Source organism: Marmota marmota, unplaced genomic scaffold, assembly GCF_001458135.2.
Source record: "Marmota marmota marmota unplaced genomic scaffold, marMar, whole genome shotgun sequence".
NCBI classification, from domain to species: Eukaryota; Metazoa; Chordata; class Mammalia; order Rodentia; family Sciuridae; genus Marmota; species Marmota marmota.
The window spans coordinates 12,723,664-12,731,283 of NW_025999913.1; the positions used below are offsets into that span (position 1 = coordinate 12,723,664).

Here is a 7,620-nt window from a genome sequence, read left to right on the forward strand (position 1 = left end):
TGGTGGTTCAGCGACTCGAGGGGAACATTTACAGGGCAGCACCGAGGCACCGTCCTGCCTCTCCCAGCTCTCCCGGCTGCTCCCACTGCCCGAGTGGCTGTTTGCGAGGTCCCTGATTCTGACGGGTGCTCTGACCAAGCTGACCGAGATTGGGAAGGGAGTTGAGGATCCCTGAATGCTGGCCTGGGGGACTCGGGAAGGTCAGGCTCTTCAGATCCTGGTGGACAATTTCAAGACACCCTTGGGTCTCTCCCCATCTAGCTGAGCAAAGAAGGCCAACAGGCAAAGTCAACCAGAGAATCACACAAGAAGGCTACTGCGAAGCCACCGCAAGGAACCCGGGTGACCAGGAGGGATGAGTGAGGGGCATGCAGTCCCTCGCCCTCTCTCTCTCTTCCCCTTTCTCTCTCTCTCTCCCTCTCTCTCTCCTCTTCCTCCTCTCTCTCTCCCCTCTCTCTCTCCCCTCTCCCTCCCTCTCACTCTTCTTACAATGCACATGAATTACAATGGTCTCAGAATTTTCAAAGTTTAATTTTTTTAAAGGAAGGAAAGGCAGAGAAGGGGAAGGGAGGGAGCGAGAGCAGGATGAGGGAGGGAGGGAGGGCAGGGAGGGAAGGGAGGAAGGGCCCGACCCACAGANGGGAGGGCAGGGAGGGAGGGCGTGGGGAGGGACACAGCTGAAGACCGTGGGAGGCCTGGATGGGAGTAAAGTGATCAATCAGTTTTCTGGGCAGACACAGAAGGGCCAGGGGCTGACAGCAGCAGTGCGTGGTTAGAAGCTCTCTTCCGGCCACTTGTCACATGACCTTGAGGAAGGCAGTGTTTCCCGCCATTTCCATGGGAGTTGAACCAGAGCACCTCTGCCACCTTCCTAGCTGAGTGCCAGGCCTGACCACGGGTTTGTCACACAACTGGGGGACCCGGGGGCTGCGTTGGCTCAGCTCACACAGCACCAGGAGGGTGACGGAGCCCGGGTGAGAGGTGAGACCCCACATTCCACGTCCCTTCCTCCCAGCCCTGTGCCCTCCCATACCCAATGGCACGGGACTCGATGCCGGTTCCCAAACTCCCAGGAACAGGCCGGGTCCTCCTCCCAGTCCACCCTGAGAAGTGGAAACAGAACCCTCCCTGAAAGGCGGTAGAGCCTCACATTACCTCTTTAGATGTTCCTTTTACTTGTGTCTTGGAGTCAACCCAAGAGGATTTTCATGGACATCTGTCGCTGTCCTTGAGTGCCCCACGATGGTTCTCGCCATCCTGCACGTCTGAACGTGTCTGTGCCTGCAAATATAAGGATGAGAGGCCACTAGGTGGATATGAAATGGTGCTGACCCTCTGCCCAAGGTGGCCGAGCTTCTCACACCGAAAACCATCTTTGTGACCCACATGTCTCTCCAGCACCAGTGCATGGCCTTGGATGAGTTCGCAGGTGTCCACTGTAATGTTTGCCATGTTTCTGGCAAGAACAGGAAACCATAGCACCCAGGACTTGTTTCTCTGCCCTCTGATATTTCCTTCATTACCAGGTGTAAGTAAAAATGGTTGGCAGCATTCGAGAAGCCCAAGGACACTTTCTGAGTGGACAAAGTAAGTGACCTGGTTGTTCACTCAGCAAGTATCCTTAGGTTTTAGAACTGGTTTGGTGGTCTGCCCATGGTATCCACCTGCAAAGGTCTACAGAGCGGTGTAGACCCAAGGAGAAGGTATGGACTATCCACTTGCTGTTTTGTTGTGGACACCTTAAAACGTCACATCCACACACATCCCTAAATTCATACCAAGAGCAGTGGTAAAGTGCAGCCAGTGGCCAGTTACCTTCTGGAGTGAGTTTCCTGATGCGCAGGGAGCCACCCACCCAGCACCTCTTCCGCATTGCCACTGCGGCCACAGCCACAGCCAGTGTTCTCAGGGTCCGTGGCCCGCTGGACTCCGCGGCCCGCTGGACTCCGCCTGTGTTCTTTCTCATGCCCTGCTTGCTGGGATGCCTGCAGAGAACACCCAGCCCCCCTGCCACATTGGAACTAGAGGGGGACAACAAGGGAAGTGGAGCCAGCGAGCACATATTCCTTCTGTTGTGGACACTCCTCAAGCACACTCTGGAAGGTTCCTTGCAGGGTCTGCAATGGGCAAGATCTCCTTTTGGACCACAGGAATAAGCAGATCAATGACACTCTCTTGAGTTGGAGTCCCTTTTTCTCTGTCTCCTTGTCCCCAGCGCCCCTCCCAGCCTGCTGCTGGGTCATGCCCTGTGTCCGTAAGGTGCTCAGCTGCTTTTCTCATGGCAGGGATGGCCAGGAAAGCAAGTGGTCTAAGCCTCCCATGTCCCTGAGCCTAGGACCACACATACACACAGAGTCCCCAAAGAGGGAAACTGATGTCAACACACTGTATGTTACACTACTATGTGCTCGATGCTAACAGTATCAGTAACAGTCAAATGTCTGCAAAAATAAAGGCTTAAAAAATTCAACCAAGGGCTGGGGCTGGAGCCCAGTGGTAGAGCGCTTGCCTCGCACATGTGAGGCACTGGGTTCAATCCTCAGCACCACATGGAAATAAGAAAGTAAGGTATTGTGTCTGTTTACAACTAAAAACATATATATATTCTACCAAGGCGACGAGAGAGGGCTCCAAAATGGGAAAGAGGAAATGATGACATGATGATGGCGAGGGAAGAAAAGGGTCAGCAGAGCCCTCAGTACTGACTTGCTCCCTTGCCAGGCTTTGGTGTCCTTGACTCTCAGCATTCTTCCTCGGATCTCAGTCCTCCGTGGAAAGCTGCCTCCGTGGAAAGCTGCCTGCACATCGTCCGGCGTCATCTACAAACGTTCACAGGAGTGTCACGAGGAGCATCCTGAGCCTTGTTCGGGTAATATGCCCTCATTTAATAACAGCAGAGAAAATGACTCGTGATCAAAAGAATATTGCAGCAACATCCAACAGGAACCCAGACTCCTATCTGTAAGTGACATCGTTTGAGTTTTCAAGTTGAGTTTGTAATTCTTTTGAATCAGGCTCCATTCACAAATTTATTTCAAATAAAGAGGATGACTTCAGGAAACCTGTCTTAAATACTTTTGAGTTTTGATAGAAGAAAAAAAGAAGTGAATGAACCAGACAGGCTAGAGAAATAAAGATGAGACAGTGATTTCCAAATTCTGAACTCAGCTGGCTGCCGTGATTTGGTGAAATACAGTATAAAGTATGTTAAAAATAAAAAGAGCCTGGAGGAACAATGATTAGCTCTGAATACTCAAGATAAAAAGAAGAAGAAGAAAGAAAGAAAAAGAGAAGGGGAAGGGGAGAAGAAGAGAAAGGACAGGGGCGGAATTTACATTCAGTCTATTTATCTAATTTAAACCTAGGATGGGGAAGGCCAATAAGGTGCTATTTCTGTGGCATAAAATAATAAATTCTAGAAACCCCATCTATTCTAGAATTCCTTATCCCTCCCAGTTACTTGTTTGATTTAAGGCATTATTATTATTATTATTTAAACTCCAGACCCAAATAGCCTTTGTTTCATGGTTCCTTTTCAATTTAGTTGTCACTTGTGGGAACTTGGAGGAAGCAGGACACAAGACAAGTGAGTTCCAGTCATTTCAATCATCATACAGGAGTCAGGACACAGAACTGGGGAAACACATCAAGGTTTAGTAGAATCTTGGTTCCTGTCAAGGTGACATGATCCAGGATGTAATTGACAGGGAGCTCACATGGGGTACGTTTAGGGTATTCAAGTGACTTTATTTGAAATAAATGGTGCAAAAGAAAATTTTTCAATAAACGGTATTGGGACAAGGAGGAAGCCACTTGGAAAACATTACATCCACATCATTTTCCTTGAACCAAAATAAGTTACAGACAGAAAGCCTATAGCAATGTAAATAACGAGATCAGACAGTATGAAAAGGAAACAAAGTTTTTAATTACGAAGTGGGCAAAGACCTCTCGATGACTCAACAAAAGTTATAAAAAGATAAATTTAACTATATAAAAATTTTAAAATTCTGCAAAGAAAAAACATTAACCACTCAAGGCAACTGACAAGCAGAAAAGTATTTGTTACTCAAATCACAGACATTGAGATCATCTCCCTGAAACAGAGATCCACCAGGAATACATTCTAAGACCCCCAGTGGAGGCCTGTGATTGTGCCTAGTACCCAACCCCATACACACTCTGCTTTTTCCTATGTGTACATTCCTATGATTCAGTTTAATTTATAAATCAGGTCTAGTTAGAGGTTAGCAACAACAATAAAATGAAACAAATATAACTATATACTGCAATAATAGTGATATAAATGTAGTCTCTCGTGAAGGAATCAAGAGGAATAATATTTCTAGGCCACAATTAACTGCATTAACTACGGGTAATGAAAACTGAAGTTAGTAAAACCCTGGGTAAGGGGACATGAAGATTCATAAAAACCTACAAATACTTCTTAAACATATAAAATGATGTTCAACCTCACTCAACCAAAAGGGAAGACAAACTAAAACCATAAAGTGATGGAGTTTCAGAGCTACCCGTGAACAAGTTGCACGAATTCTTGAAATTTAGATGCACAAAAACTCCCTGGAGATTTTACCAGCATGCAGATTCTGATTGAGAAGGTCCAGGGATGGGGCCCAAAAATTTGCATTTCTAGGTGAGGATGTGGGGGAAAGGCACACTCATACACTGCTGGTGGGACTGCAAATTGGTACAACCACTCTGGAAAGCAGTACGGAGATTCCTTAGAAAACTGGGAATGGAACCACCATTTGACCCAGCTATTCCACTCCTTGGTCTATACCCCAAGGTCTTCAAATCTGCATAGTGATGCAGCCACATCAATGTTCATAGCAGCTCAGTTCCCAATACCTAAACTGTGGAATCAACCTAAATGCCCTTCAGTAGATGATGGATAAAGAAGCTGTGGTATATATACATAGTGGAATATTACTCAGCATTAAAAGAGAATAAAAATCATGGCATTTTCAGGTAAATGGATGGAGTTGGAGATTACCATGCTGAGCAGAGTAAGCCAATCCCCCAAATCCAAAGGCCGAATGTTCTTTTTCTCTTGTAAGTGGATGCTGATCCATAATGGAAGAGGGAGCGTGGGAAGTATGGAGGAAATTTGATTGGGCAAAGGGGAGGGAGGGGAGGGGAGAGGACATGGGGCAGGAAAGATGGTGGAATGAGATGGACATCATTACCCTAAGTACATGTATGACTGCACATATGGTGTGACTCTACATCATGTACAACCAGAAAAATGAAAAGTTGTGCTCCATCTGTGTACAATGAAACAAAATGCATTCTGCTGCCATGTATAACTAATTAGGACAAATAAAAAAAGAATTTTCATTTCTCATAAACTCTTTGGAGATTCTTCTTCTGCTGGCCCACCCACACCTTATGTAGCATGCGTTGCTGGTGGGCATTAAATTTATATTGTCTGTCTAGAGGACAATTTGGCAACACCTTTTACATTAAAAAGCACACATCTTTGTCACAATTTCACTTTATACATGGGATAATTAGTAATTATTCTATGGTATTTTCACATAGGTGTAAAATTACATGTGAATGAGGAAATTTATTGCAGCATTATTAACAATAGCAAAACTTGGAAGGGATATCTTTTTTTTTTAGAGAGAAAGAGAATTTTTTAATATTTATTTTTCAGTTTTCGGCAGACACAACATCTTTGTTTGTATGTGGTGCTGAGGATTGAACCCGGGCCGCACGCATGCCAGGCGAGCGTGCTACCGCTTGAGCCACATCCCCAGCCCTGGAAGGGATATCTTAAACAGTTTAAATGCACTATCCAGGGGCTGGAGTTGTGGCTTAGGGGTAGAGTGCTTGCCTAGCACTTGTGAAGCACTGGGTTCAATCCTCAGCCCCACATAAAAAATAAACAAATAAAATAAAGGTATTGTGTCGAAACAATACACTCTCCATATAATCTAATATGCATATGGGAGAAGTAATACTGATACTGATATGGAAAAATCTCAATATTGATACCAATATTGAGAATCAGGTTGAGTCCTGTTCCCCTGCCCAGGGATCCAGGCAGGAAGGGAGACACCAAGGGACTTGCCAGAGAGGAACAATTCCCTGGAGGCAGGTAACCTTGGCAACAGGTGGAGGAGGGGGAAGTGCTCTGGAGGTATTAGCATTTTGTTTCCTCTGGAGTCAGCCCCCATCCTCCTGACCCAGTTATTCATCACCTACACTGACTGTCTTTTTGCCCATACCTCCTCCCTCAATATCAGATATTTTCATTATATAAAGATGGTTTATATTAGTGGGTAAAGAAAACCTATATGCATTTGTGCCTCTGTCTGTGTGTGTGATTGTTTTACTGAATGAGCTAAAGACTGATATTTTCCCTCCCCATGCCTGTTCAAACCTGCACTGAGATCTAAGTCCTTTCCAGCCCCAAGAAGAAATAGATTCCAAAGCTTTTTCAGACACACTTGGATAACATCCACATGCGTACACACAAACAGCCCAGTGCTGTTTATTACCAATGGAGTTTTCTCTCCTGTGTCTTCTGCCACTGCAGGCAGATGGCCACAGCTTCCTGTCCTGGGACTGCCCATATCCCAGTCATCAGGCCTCATGCATTGAGTAGCGAGACCCGCATCGAGCTAACCAAGGACGCCTTGGACACCCCTCTCTGGTTTGAGGAGCAGTAAGGCGGAAACTTCCATCTTGTTTGAGCTACTATTTCTGAAGTCGCCCTCTTTGCCTCAATTGGAACAGTTGCAAGTATAGATTTTATGGATATAGAGAGGTTTGTTTTTTTTTTTGCATTGGTCAGCATGAAGTTAAGATTTTATGTAAACCTCCGATTTCTGACAATCTGAAATTCATGACAGCATGGCTGTGTCTGCCTTGGGAACACTGGGCTGAAGCTGAGCAAAGGCTGCCCCTGTCCTAGGACCCTCAGGTCCCAAGGTTCCTGCCACTCTCTGTTGTCTCCATTTACTGTCACTAGCACTGCAGCCTTTGAGTTGTGACCCTTCCCCTGGCTACTGAGAGTGTCAACAATGGACTTGGATAAAATGGTTAACCCTTCAAAGTGTTCCACGACTTCTTCAAACCTTTGCCCCTGGTTTTCCTGCCCTTCCTTCCCTCCAAATCCAGGAGGGATTTCTAACTGCCCCAAGTTGTACTCCTTCCCAAAGGAAAATGGGATCTCATTCAGACCAAACTGTTAGTGATTTAATATGACCTTTGGGGGGGAAAATGGTCAGGAGTAGACTAGCTTTCCCAAATGGTGAAATTCCAGCCATTCCAGCATTTGTATGAATGAGACATTTTGGAGCAAGAGAGGGTCCCCTAAGGCCCTTGAGAGCACATCTGGTGGACAATTATTCCTTTTCTACTTGATGTCAGCCAGCTAGAATCGTGGCCAAAACGATCAGAACAGCTGTTCCTTTGTGCTATTCAGGCTAGTGGCTTGCCAGGGAATCCCTGCCCTGGTTGATTCTTCCTGGTAAAAATATTTATATAATTCATCCCTATTCTGGGAAGGGATGGGATGCCCTGTGTGTTTTAACCTAGCAGAAGCCTAATGGGCGCCATCAGCGCATTGTGGGAACATGGAAGGGGGGG

The 7,620-nt window shown here is 46.0% G+C and overlaps 1 long non-coding RNA gene across 2 annotated transcripts; it reads right to left on the minus strand.

Moving 5' to 3' along the window:
- Nucleotides 1-642: 642 nt before the first annotated feature.
- LOC125615598 lies at nucleotides 643-4,690 on the minus strand. Of its 2 annotated transcripts, XR_007346252.1 has the most exons (4): nucleotides 2,707-4,688; nucleotides 1,816-2,136; nucleotides 1,156-1,281; nucleotides 643-695 (listed from the first exon to the last, which is right to left on the minus strand). It is a non-coding gene; the product is annotated as an uncharacterized LOC125615598 (long non-coding RNA). The 2 variants fall into 2 exon arrangements; XR_007346251.1 differs by having other exon boundaries at nucleotides 652-1,281; nucleotides 2,707-4,690.
- Between the last annotated feature and the right edge of the window lie 2,930 nt (nucleotides 4,691-7,620).